The sequence below is a fragment of the Lissotriton helveticus genome, chromosome 3_1 (genome assembly GCF_964261635.1).
Source record: "Lissotriton helveticus chromosome 3_1, aLisHel1.1, whole genome shotgun sequence".
NCBI classification, from domain to species: Eukaryota; Metazoa; Chordata; class Amphibia; order Caudata; family Salamandridae; genus Lissotriton; species Lissotriton helveticus.
The window spans coordinates 223,845,638-223,859,086 of NC_136061.1; the positions used below are offsets into that span (position 1 = coordinate 223,845,638).

A 13,449-nucleotide genomic window follows, 5' to 3' on the forward strand; every position below is an offset into this window, starting at 1 on the left:
GGCATACTGTTGAGTAGCTTAACGTGGAGTGGAGTAGTGTATCTTAGAGTGGAGTATCGTAGAATGTTCTGTTGTAGTGTTGAGTGGAGTTTTGTAGAGCGGAGTGGTGAAGAGGGGAGTAAAGTAGCGTTCTGATAAATACATCTGCCGTGTGGATTCCTCACCTTGTGAATATCCCCCTTGCGCCAGCAACGTTCAGAAATTTTCTTCGTAGCACGCCGACGTGGACGACGTCACAGGAGCACGGCATCGCGCGCGACTCCGTCTGACGTCACCGACCCCTTATCAGGCCCACGCCGGCGTGATGACGTCAGTTCCCTTTTTTCCGCGTCTTCGACGCTAACGGTTTTCGGGATCTTCTGCGATACTTAGTATCTAGCTGTTATTTAGTTGTCACTGTTTCTCTTTTGCGACTTAATTCTTCATCGAAGATGTCGTCGAGGAAGACAGGTTTTAAGCAATGTAGGTCTTGTGCCCGCATGATGTCTATCACTGACCCACATAAGGATTGTTTGTGGTGTCTTGGTTCGGATCACGACGTTAAGAACTGCAGTTCCTGTTTTAAAATGAACCCAAAGGTGCTTCGTGAGCGTGAAGCTAAACTACTTCTCGCGAAGGTAAAACAGGATACTGGAAGATATTCGAGGTCGACGTCGAGACGCTCGAAGTCGAAGCAAAGGTCTCGATCGAAGTCGAGATCGGCGTCGAGTTCCAGAGCGGGTTCGAGATCCAGAGCGGAGTTGAGATCCAGGGCGAAGTCAAGGTCCAGGGAGAGATCTAGGTCTGGATCCAAGTCGGCTTCGGGTCACGCTTCGAGCTCTTCGAGGAGAAAGCATAAGAGGAGGAAGCACAGTTCAAAACATCATTCAGGGAAGGAATCTTCTGATTCAAAGAAAAAGTCTTGCAAACACCAAAAGGACTTTGTTTCTTCTTCTCCTGCCTTGTTAATCGAAGGTTCTCCGACTCCGGAACCTGAACCGGATCCGGTATCCTTACATCCTTCGGAACATGAAGAGGAAGAAGAGGTGATTCCTCAGACTCCGACTCCGATGGAGACTCCTGGGGACCCAGAAGGTCAGAGTGAACATGTATCGGAACGACCTCCGTTGGAACATCCGGTAGGTTCGTACCCTCCCTTTCCTGGTCCTGGTCAGGATCCCTCGCATTTTCTCAATGCGATGTTTGGAGTGTATTCCAGGGCGATGTACCCCGCTGGAGCACCTGTTGGTCCCATGGGTCCATTATCGTACAATCTGGGCATTCCTCAGTCGTACGCCCCGGCTCCATTTATGCCTTTTATGCCGGCGCCTCTTACACCTTGGCTCGGTACGGCTCCACCGAGGTCTTCGACTCCGCATGCGGCTTCGCCGACTCCGGATCGACCTCGTAGTTTGGATCGAGGTGCCACACCAATCCGTGAGTCTCGTCTTCCTGCTGCCCCAGCTCCTCGCTCGACGTCGGAACCGGCTCCGTCGGAGTCGTTACCAGATCCGTCGACTTCGGTTCGAGTGGAGTGGTCGAGACGAAGGGCTCAGCGTCTTCTTGAACAAAGGGAAGATGAAGATTCGGATGTGGAAGAAGGTGAACTTCCTGATCATGATGATGACTTTGAAGACCTTCGTGATGCTAGTGGTCTGGAGCTCTCTCCTGAGTGGGGTCTACCTTCGGCTTCTGATGCCCCTTCTAGGGATGTGGCGCCCTATCACATTGTTATTAGGAAGGCTGCTGATCTTCTCAACTTGAAGCTGCCCACAGTTGAGTACAAGCCCAACATCCTTACTGAGGTTTTACACTCTCCCTCTTCCATTGTTGAACCTACACTGCCGTTCACTGATGCTTTAACGGATCCAATAAAGGAGATTTGGAAGAGACCGTTGTCTGCTCCTGCTGTGTCGAGAGCTATTGCAAGGCGCTATAGGGTGGCTCCTGATGACCCTGCGTTCCTTTCTTCTCATCCCTCTCCAGAAAGTCTTGTGGTGCGTGCGGCTTGCTCTAACAGGGCTGCGGGCTCTTTCCCTCAAGTGCCAGCTGACAAAGAGTCAAAAAAATTGGATCAGTCTGCAAAGAAGACTTTCTCTTCAGGGAGCATGGCTCTTAAATCAGCGAATGCTACTTGCCTTTTAGGAAGGAATGTGCATGCATTAATGGATTCAGTGAAGCAGTTATCACCTAAGCTTCCTGAGGAAGATAGGAAGAACTTTAATGAGGTGGTTTCTGACACTCAAGCTGCTGCACGCATGGTCATTCAGAGTGGCATGGACACAGTTGATTCTGTTGCCAGGATTATGGGTTCTTCGATTGCGACCAGGAGGGCCGCGTGGTTAAAGTCCTCTGATTTTTCTGCGGATGTGCAGTCTACGTTGCTGGACTTACCTTTTGAAGGGACTGGCCTTTTTGGCAAAAAGGCTGATGTAGCCTTGGAAAGGTTTAAAGATAGCCGTGCCACTGCAAGATCTTTGGGTCTCCAGATGAGAGGGTCGACAGCTAGAAAGTTCAGAGGTTTTGGTAGATCCTCTTTTCGTCCCTTCAGACAAGGTCAACAACAACAGCAGCAGCAGCAGAACCCTCTATATAAGTCCTATAGAGGTAGACAGAAGGGTCGTGGACGTGGACGTCAGGTCTCCTCTTCCTCCACTTCCTCCAATAATGCCCAACCCCCACCCGCATCAGCAAAGCAGCCCTAGATTCACCATTCTGGATCATGTAGGGCCAGTAGGGGGTCGGCTTACTCATTTTCTACGAGATTGGGAATCGGTTACATCAGATCTTTGGGTTCTCAATCTCGTACAGAATGGGTATGCACTTCCTTTTCAGGAGTTCCCTCCTAATTACCCTCCTTGCCAAGGTTATTGTTCAGAGGATCACCTGCTTCTCCTGCAGGAAGAAGTCCTGGCTCTGTTCCGAAAGGGTGCAATAGAGGTGGTTCCAGAGCAGGAGAGGGGTCAAGGGTGCTACTCCCGGTATTTCTTGATTCCCAAGAAGGATGGCAGGCTGCGGCCGATCCTGGATCTCAGGATTTTGAACCTCTATCTCAAACAGGAGAAGTTCAAAATGCTCACCCTTGCTCAGGTTCTTCTGGCGCTGATGGAAGAAGACTGGATGGTGTCGATCGACTTGCAGGATGCGTATTTTCACATCCCCATTCTGAAGTCGCACAGAAAGTATCTCCGTTTTACGGTGGGATCGCAGCACTACCAATTTGCGGTCCTTCCGTTTGGACTTACTACTGCGCCTCGAGTTTTCACCAAGGTGATGGCAGTGGTGGCTGCACATCTCAGAAGATCGGGGATTCCTGTGTTCCCTTATCTGGACGATTGGCTGATCAAAGCGGAATCGCCGGAGAAGGTGCTCCATCATCTGCAAGAGACAACTCAGTTGTTGCACAGGTTGGGTTTTTCAATAAATGTACCCAAGTCTCACCTGGTGCCCTCCCAGCGCAACCTGTTCATAGGTGCGGTACTGGACACTACGGTATGTCGTGCATTCCCTCCACCTCAAAGGATTCACGACATACAGGAGATGATTCCTTTATTCTTCAATGGAGCGGTTGTTCCAGTCCTGAAGGTCCTTCGTCTGCTCGGTCTGATGGCTTCTTGCATTCTGTTGGTCAACCATGCACGCTGGCACATGAGGGCACTCCAGTGGTGCCTCCGCAGGCAGTGGTATCAGCACAACGGAGATCTCAGGGAGTCAGTGAGGATCTCCAGAGAAGCTGCAGCGGATCTGTCTTGGTGGGGCGTGGAGGGCAATCTGTCTCAAGGAAAGCCTTTTCAACTGCCTCCATCAGTGGCCACAGTGATAACGGGTGCATCCACTCTCGGGTGGGGTGCTCATCTGGGAGACCTGGAGGTCAAGGGCTTTTGGTCTCCAGAAGAAAGGTTGTTTCACATCAACCTTCTGGAATTGCGGGCGATACGTTTGGCACTCAAGGCCTTCCTCCCTTCCCTTCGCGGTCGTTCGGTTCAAGTCCTGACGGACAACACGACCGCGATGTGGTACATCAACAAGCAGGGAGGAGTAGGGTCGCAGTGTCTCTGCAGAGAGGCTCTGCGTCTCTGGTCCTGGGTTCAGGACCATCAGATTTGTCTGGTGGCAAGTCATCTGGCCGGGGTTCTGAACGTTCGGGCAGACAGTCTCAGTCGACAGCTCTCTGCCGATCACGAGTGGAGGCTTCACCCGGAGGTTGTTCACGACATCTTTCAGATGTGGGGGACTCCTTGGGTGGATCTATTTGCCACTCGCGAGAATGCTCACTGCCCGTCATTCTGCAGTCTCCAGTATCCGTTGCAAGGAGCTTTGGGGGATGCGTTTCAGTTGAGTTGGGGAAGTCAACTCCTTTACGCGTTTCCTCCCATACCCTTGATTCCTCGGGTTCTGAGGAAGATTCGTCAAGACCGGGCCCAAGTCATATTGGTCGCCCCGGATTGGCCAAGAAGGGTGTGGTATTCGTACCTACTCCACCTCTCCTCTCACCCGCCGCTCCGTCTCCCTCACAGGGCAGACCTCCTCTCTCAGATGGAGGGGCAGGTTCTACACCCCCACCTCCAGACATTACACCTTCATGCCTGGAGATTGAACGGGGCAACTTGAGTTCTTTTTCCCTCCCTCACGATGTGGTGGATGTCATGCTCTCTGCCAGGCGCGACACCACTAAGTCCATTTATTCCTATAGGTGGTCAAAATTTGTTTCTTGGTGCAGGGAGAGGGATGTTGACCCTTTGAAGGCTCATTTATCTGATATTTTACAATTTGCTCTTTATCTGGCGCAGCAAGGTTTGGCTGTGGCTACGGTCAAGGGGCATCTTTCGGCCTTATCGGCATTTCTCTGTTTGCCGGATCAGCCCTCTCTCTTTAAATCTCCGGTAGTTTTAAGATTCTTGAGGGGTCTCGTAAATATGTTCCCTCCTACCCCTTTTGTTGTTCCTCATTGGGATTTGAATCTTGTGCTGGCCTTCTTAATGGGCTCTCCCTTCGAACCCTTGCACAAGTGTCCATTGAGGCTTCTCTCTTTTAAAACGATCTTCCTCGTTGCAATCACCTCGGCAAGGAGGGTAAGTGAGCTTCAAGCTCTAAGTTCCAAACCCCCATTCCTGACCATTCATGCTGAAAGGATGGTTCTCAGGACCAGGGCTGCTTTTCTGCCTAAGGTGGTGACTCCTTTCCATCTTGGGCAGTCCATTACCCTTCCTACCTTCTATCCTCCCCCTCACCCGTCTAAGAAGGAAGAGAGACTGCATCGCCTGGACCCTAAGACGGCGGTGTCTTTCTATCTGGACAGGACTAAAGACTTCCGGATGGACGACCAGCTGTTTGTTGGTTTTGCTGGCTGCAAGAAGGGCAGAGCGGTGCACAAGCGCACTCTTTCCAGGTGGATAATCCTGTGCATCAAAATCTGCTACTCCCTTGCGGGTAAGGACCCTCCTGAGGGTATTAGGGCACATTCAACTAGAGCAAAGTCTGCAACATCTGCTTTGTCTAGGGGTGTACCTGTTGAGGATATTTGCAGGGCCGCGACTTGGGCCTCCCTCCACACTTTCGCGAAGCATTACTGCTTGGATACCGAGGTGAGGAGGGATGGCCACTTCGCACGCTCTGTCCTCCAAGATTTCCTGGTGTAGTAGAGTGGACACCCTCCTCCGGGAGTGGGGACTGCTGTGGGAATCTATTCACAAGGTGAGGAATCCACACTGCAGATGTATCTATCAGAAGAACATGTTACTTACCTTCGGTAACGCTTTTTCTGGTAGATACAATATCTGCCTGTGGATTCCTCACATGCCCACCCGCCTCCCCGTTGTCCACTTTGCTATACCTGGTCTTTCTGTATATATTGTTTATACTATTGTATTGAATTTGTTCTAAGATGTACTGTGTACATTGTATACTTGTATATTTGCTATCGTTGGTCCGTCCGTGTGCCTCGAAGGCATGGAAAAAAGGGCGGAACTGACGTCATCACGCCGGCGTGGGCCTGATAAGGGGTCGGTGACGTCAGACGGAGTCGCGCGCGATGCCGTGCTCCTGTGACGTCGTCCACGTCGGCGTGCTACGAAGAAAATTTCCGAACGTTGCTGGCGCAAGGGGGATAAGCATAGAGTGGCATTGAGTGGAGTTGAATGCTAGAGTGGAGTATTGTAGAGTGGAGTGAAGTACAATGGAGTGGCATAGAATGGACTATCATACAGTGGAGAGCTGTAGAGTGGAATGGAGTACCATGGAGTGTCGTAGATTGGAGGGAAGTAGAGTGGAGTAGTGGCATACAGTGGAGTGGCTTAACTTGGAGTGGAGTAGAGTGTCCTAGAGTGGAGTGTTTTAGAGTGTATTGTAGTAGAGTGCTGCAGAGTAGAATGGAGTAGAGTGGTGTACAGTGCAGTAGACTGTTGTAAAGTAGAGTGTCATGCAGAAGAGTAGAGTGGAGTAGAGTGGAGTGGAGTGGCATACTGTTGAGTAGCTTAACGTGGAGTGGAGTAGTGTATCTTAGAGTGGAGTATCGTAGAATGTTCTGTTGTAGTGTTGAGTGGAGTTTTGTAGAGCAGAGTGGTGAAGAGGGGAGTAAAGTAGCGTGTAGTGGCGTAGAGTGGAGTGGCATAGAGCGTCAGAGTGGGGTGGTGTGGAGTGGCATAGAGTGGAGTAGAGTGTTGTGAAGTGGCTGTGACTGTTTTAATAGATTGTGCTGATTTTCACTTTATGATCAAAAGCCCAGTAAAGCATGACATTGCTGCTTACCCATTCCTGTACTTTAGTGGGTCTTTGCCTTTTGTCGCAACACTTTACTGTTCGATTCACCAGCCCTTTGCCCTGATAGCATCTGTAGGTTCGGAAGATAGTGATCAATACTTTTCTTTCCAATTGTTGCTCTTTTTTTATTCAACCATGTCTTTTTCTTTTTATACTATACCATCAAATTACAGTAATTAATTCAAAACAAACTATATTTTCTTTTCATCAGTAAGAATCATTCATTCTTGTGGAGTGCATTAAAACTAAAATGGGTCATTGTCTGAGGATTTCCAAACCCGGCAAACCGCCGGATGACTGTACGTCATATCGTCCACTATCTCTACTTAACGCTGAAGCCAAACTTTTGGCCAAAATGATAGCCAATAGACTGACCCCTCATCTCGATACTCTGATACACCCGGACCAATCGTGGTTCATGCCTAACAGAAGCACGGCCCTCAATCTGCGCCGGATTCATGCAGTATTGGCACAGATGCCAAGTCTCTCCGAGCCGGCAGTTATTTTGTAGTTAGATGCGAGGATGGCCTTTGACATGGTGGAGTAGCCATATTTGTTCGCGGTTCTCCGTCATTTAGGTTTTGGACCTAGATTTTGTGCATGGGTGCAACTCCTTTACGCTGAGCCCCAGACGCATGTAATGGCAAACGGTCATGTTTCCAGAAGCTTTCCACTTAGCCGGGGAACGCGTCAGGTATGCCCGTTGTCCCCCTTGCTCTTTGCTTTGATGTTGGAGCCCTTGGCTGCCTGGGTCCGGTGGGGCCCTATGGTGAGGGGCCTTAGTTGGACGGCCACGTGGGAGGACCGCATATCGTTATATGCGGACGATATTCTTCTTTATTTGACCCTCCCACGACGCTCCATTATAATACTTCTTAATATTTTTGAGATTTTCGGACGGGTCTCCGGTTACAATATTAACTGGTCCAAGTCGGTTTTGTTTGTTCTCAAGGGTACTCCGCCTCAGCTCCCTGCAGATTACTTAGGATTACTGAGGAACCATTTAAGTATTTAGGGATCTGGATCACACCTGATTGTGATGCTTTTTATCGTTTGAATTTGAAACCCCCGCTCGTCCGGTTTCGGGCGGATGTTAAACATTGGTGTTCTCTGCCTTGACGCTCTTGGGTAAAGCGGCTCTGCATAAGATGATGACTTTGCCCAGGTTTCTGTATGTTCTTGAAAATACCCCTTATTTCATCGGCCCGAAATACTTCAAGTCCACAGAGGCACTGTTGTCGGGCCTTCTCCGGGTTAATAAACCGGCCCGCATATCACAACAGAAATTGGTTAGGAGCTGGTACGACGGGGGGATCGCCCTTCCGGATATACAATTATACTATCGGGCAGCCCAGCTAAAGATCATAAATCATTGGCTACATGTCCCCAGGAAGAACCAGCATTCAAGGCAGATAGATACGACCTGGGTAGGGGGGGCGTGCTTGGCGCACTGTATGACAAGAGAGTTGCCTCGACTCTGATCGGCCCGACGGCGCATACTGTTAAGTTGTGGTACATCGCTCAAGCCCGTCTGAAATGTCCGGACAAACTCACTCTTATGACGCCACTTTGGCTGTCTCGGAAGTTGGGCAGTCTGAGGTATACTAAAGGTTTTGAGGCGTGGGACTTGATAGGGATCTCGACTATATGTGATCTATGGAAACAAGGCGCCATTCTGACGTTTGAACAACTTCAGGCACAATACGACTTGGCTCCAACGGAGCGGTTTCGCTACTTGCAGGTGCATCACGCCCTAGGTTCTGTTGTTCGCCCGGGCGAAGTGCTGCCCGACTCCACTCCGATGGAAGACAGGCTCCTCACGGAACACATGCCCAAGAAAGTGACGTCCTTTGTATATCGCAAACTTATTGATAATTTACCTAACCCTACCCTGAAACTTAGGGACTCGTGGGCTTGTGAGGTGGAAGAACTTGATGAAGCGGACTGCCAGGCTGCGCTCTCCTCGCCCAGAGAGGTGGCTATACCATCCAGACTTCGTCTTGTACAATTGAAGATACTCCACCGAGTCTATTATACTAGGACAACTCTGTACGCAATTGGTAGGGCCACGCATAAATTTTGTTTGCGGGGATGTGGGGAGGAGGGTTCCTTTTATCACACTATTTGGGACTGTCCTCTAGTCGCTCCTTATGGGCTAAAGTCATGAGGACAATGTCACAGGTGGCGAAAGTATCAGTGACCCCTGACCATAGGTATTGTCTGTTGAATGTTTGGGAACCTAATGATTTAACGCGTTTTATGCAAGATTGGATGACGCTGGGCTGCATGTATGCTAAGAGGAACATAGCCATGTTTTGGGGGTCCCCGGTGTTGCCGACGCTCAGAGATTAGTGCAACGATTTAGACTCCGCAATGTTGGTGGAACGCGCTGTGTATTTGAACCGGAAGTGCCCTCGGAAATGGTCCAGAATATGGGGGGAATGGAATGCATACCGGGGCGATTTGTGCGAACCACCTGTATTGAGAAGTGAAGATGACTCGGAGTGAGTGAGGGTGACTGGAATTATTGTCTTTTTATTGGAAGTGCTGGATGTTCCCGTCCTTTTGCATTGTCTGTGCATTTGTTGATTGCATTCTTGATCTCCATGTCTTACTCGCTGTGTGATTTACCTGTATTGTAAGATTATGCCATGCCCTAAGTTCTTTCTTTGTTCTGAAAAAATAATAAAAATATTTTTTTTTAAAAGAAAAACTAAAATAGGTGTTTGGTAAGCACCCGTGTTATTCTAATAAAATTGTATGCAATTGTGAGTTTTTTAAATATAAAAATATGTATTGCACGCATATGGCCCCTGTGGTTAAGGCAGTAGCATGTGCTTTTCTTCCCTTTACTTTTGTGACATATATTTGTAATAAAATATAAAAAGAAATTAACGATGGTTTGCCACAGCCAGACTTGCTGGCTTTGCTAATGCTTGTTGGAACAGATGTGTGGCCAGAACAACCTTTGTCAGAAGTGTATTAGTGTCCAATCACTGACCTCTGCGTGATGTGTCCTGGTAAGGTGGCTTTTTCCTGATTGTAACGATATAATTTACACTGATGCCACCACTGTGAACGATTTCATGTGAAATCATTTCGTTGATGTCATCACTATGCTAATCAGCAATTTCAAACCCGAAACGACCTCTTTTTGGTCACAGAATGTTGGCATGGAATGCCGTAGTGGGTTAGTAGCAGCAGGCACCTTAACATAACAATGTATATCACCAAGGTGGGTATCTGGGTTCTGTAAAAAAAAAAATAACAACCTGTGCGCAGGCGCATTAAACAACTAAGCTAGAGTTTCTTGAAAGGCTATAGGCTGGAGCAGTGTCAATCAAATGTAGGATGTACTTCTTGGTGACAGACATTTCCCCAGACCTATTGGAGAATCAAATGACTATCAGATCTGGGATTCTGGAAATTTCCTTGTAGGACATTGGCTCTGAAAACAGTATTGTTGTCAGCCACGTGCGTATCAGGCATGGAAGGTGCTGACGTGAGAGCACCATGACTTAATATCAAGGTACAGTATCGCGAACCTTTAGACAGGGAAATTTTCATTTATATTTCCAATTTCTTAAAGTTAAGACGGGAATTAATGCATGCCCATTCATTTCTCGGTTTCTCAGCTTTGACTGTCAACTGTTGCTGGTAATATGTCAATAAATACCCATCTGCCTCTTTGAGAAGTGCTCTTATGGACACTCTGGCCCCGAAAGTAAGAGGCTGTTGCTGGTAATATGTCAATAAATACCCATCTGCCTCTTTGAGAAGTGCTCTTATAGACACTCTGGCCCTGAAAGAAAGAGGCTGTTGCTGGTAATATGTCAATAAATACCCACCTGCCTCTTTGAGAAGTGCTCTTATAGACACTCTGGCCCTGAAAGAAAGAGGCTGTTGCTGGTAATATATCAATAAATACCCATCTGCCTCTTTGAGAAGTGCTCGTATAGACACTCTGGCCCTGAAAGAAAGAGGCCTGCTGAAAAAAAGTATTCTGGATAACGGTGCTGTATGTAGCAGTCGTGCTCCGAGGTACTGGCATTGTCCCTTTAAAAGTATAATGGCCCAATTTGGAAGTACTGATAATAACCTTTAAAACTTATACCAAGAGAAGCCCTGCAGAGATGTGTTGTTATCTTTCCCACTGCCAATCAGCATGCTTCATGACTATTCAGGAATGTAAAGTGGGGAATAGAGATGACATAACCATACAATCCTTGGCTTCTCTAGCTGATACTGGTAACAGGTATGTTTCTAAGCACTCTATAGGCTTGATGTTCAAAGCCATTTTTAGCTGTAATCCCATGGCTACAAATGGCTCCATTTACGCCTGGCCCTTTGACAGCTTTCCACAAAAGTTTACCTGTGAAGCATATATGGTTCTGCTACTGCATACCTGTGCACCAGAACTGTACAATTGCACAGGAGTAAATTAAGTGCCTGGGATGGGGAAACACTGTGCTACCCAGTAAAGTTCTCCATGTTGTATTGTATTGCACTTCATGGTTCTGTAGCACTCCTGGTTGTTTGAGTAAGGGGATGCTCCGTTTGTTATGCATGGTTGGCAGTGTGGATTTATGGTGTGACCCCAGTGGGAAGCAGTGGGTACTGGGCATGGTATTCGGAGAGGTACGTGCAGCAGCGATGCTGTGCTGGACATGTAGTTGTAAGTAGGCGTGAAGTGCGTGCATGAAGTGCAGTAGAAAACTGTAGATAATTTTATTTTTTGCAAAAATGTACTATCTTCCTCTCGTCTCAAACACTGTGGCCCCCATTATGCGTGGACCATTAAATTGTGGTCCCTGTGCAAGCACCTGTTTGCTCAGGGGCGCAACTGTACGTTTGTAGAAATTCACCACAGCTGGTATTTATGAGGTATGGAGTTACATTTCAGCAGGTCAAACCTGCTAATATTTCAGGGATAGAAAATGCGCAATAAACCGATGAAAACGCAGGAGCACTAAAATCTACGTTATTCCTCATTTTGTTTCAGGAAAACTACTGGCAGGTCCTATTTATTAGCCCTGATCAATAACGATCCGGGCAGATAAGTAGCTCATACCCCACCGGGCCACCTTGCACTGAGGGACTAAGAAGTGATCAGTTAACTCACACGGTCAATATTGCTTTGCAAGAATTCCTTTTAGAGTGCTGCTGATTTGTATCTAACCATGCATATGGGCATAAAACCCACTCCATTTACAGCATCTAAAATACGTCATAATATTTTTTCCGGATAATACACTAACTGCTGAGCATTAGTGCATGACACCCTCTATGAATTACAGTTTGGTTAACATTCTGCTAATGTAGAGTTTTGCGATGAGGCATTATTATGACTTCTGGGCCCCATAGCATTTTCTATTGCACCTCAGTTCCAGCACAGCACAGCCAACAGTGTTTATTGCTGAATGCCATTACTTCACTTCTCATCCCACAGTGTTATAATGGACATCATTTCTGCTTTTGATCGGTGTTTCAGACTTCCCAAACGTCTCTCGTTACACAGGAATTTTACTATTGTTTATTTATAGTTGTGTTAGGGCACAACATGTTTCTAATGAGCATAAGCATCTTCTTAGAGTGCATAAGACTAATTCAGCAGGTGACAGAGCCCCCTATAAGTGCAGCAGTCTGTTGATTCCTACTTAGGGTTGTGTACCCCAACATTCATATAAATGTCTCTGCACAACTGGTACTATAATAATGGTGAGCGGGTTGCACACATATAAGCGGTCAGGCTTGACGCACTATATTAATATTGTAGACACACATTTAATTCAGCTTCATCCGACTTGTAATGTATCTTCGAAACAGCCAACATATGTCACGTTCCACCAATGACTCAATGACTGGCCTTCTTCAGGGCTGCGGAACACTAGTTTGCTTCTAGAGAAACAGCAAACATACTAGCCTTGAGAATTTGCTACTGCCTTCTTCACTTTCGAAATCCCAGTCAAATGGCCACTACTCCAATGGCCACTTGTTACTAAGCCTAGGTGTCATTTACTCAAGTGCTAACATGTGGCAGGCTGTGTAGGCCTTAAATGCAGGACTGTTAGGGTAAATAATGATACTTAATAGTGCCCCTGCCACTAAATGTAGCTAGCAATAATAGAGTTCGTAGGGGTAGAGAACAGAAATCAGAAAGTTAATGTAGCTGTTTCCAGATAAAAAGCCCTGTAGGTTCTACGTAAGGGTTTGCACCACCTAGCCTTGATAAGCTGGTCCATGCATTTGTGGTCCTTGCGTCATGAGTCTGGTACTGATCTTTGCCTAGGTCCTGATTTGCTGTCTCCATGTCAGTACTCATTCTGATTTCCTGTGCCCAAGTAATTACTGATCCTGATTGTGTCCAAACCTTTGCTAATGCCGATCAACTGTGTCCTCATCAGTAGATGCCCAAGTGTCCTTTGCCATGGTTGGTAGACGTCCTGATCTCATGAGCTAGTAGAGGTCTTGATCTGCTGTGTCCACATGAGTAATGGGTCTGATCTGTAGTGTCTGTGTCAATCGAAATTCTGATCTCATCTGTACATGTAAGTTGTGTATCAGATCTCTGCTACCCTGGTCAGTGAAGGTTCTGATTAGCTGTTTGTGATTCACTAGAGGCCTATTCATCTGTCTCCGGCCATTGGTAATCCTGATCTCCTGTGTTTGAGTCGAGAGGGGTCCTGATCTCTTTTATTAGGTTCAACAAAG

At 47.5% G+C, this 13,449-nt stretch overlaps 1 protein-coding gene across 1 annotated transcript in view; it reads left to right on the top strand.

The window, feature by feature from the left end:
• UPK3B (uroplakin 3B) overlaps nt 1-13,449 on the top strand; it is a 320,938-nt gene that overhangs the window by 229,724 nt on the left and 77,765 nt on the right. The window lies entirely within an intron of this gene.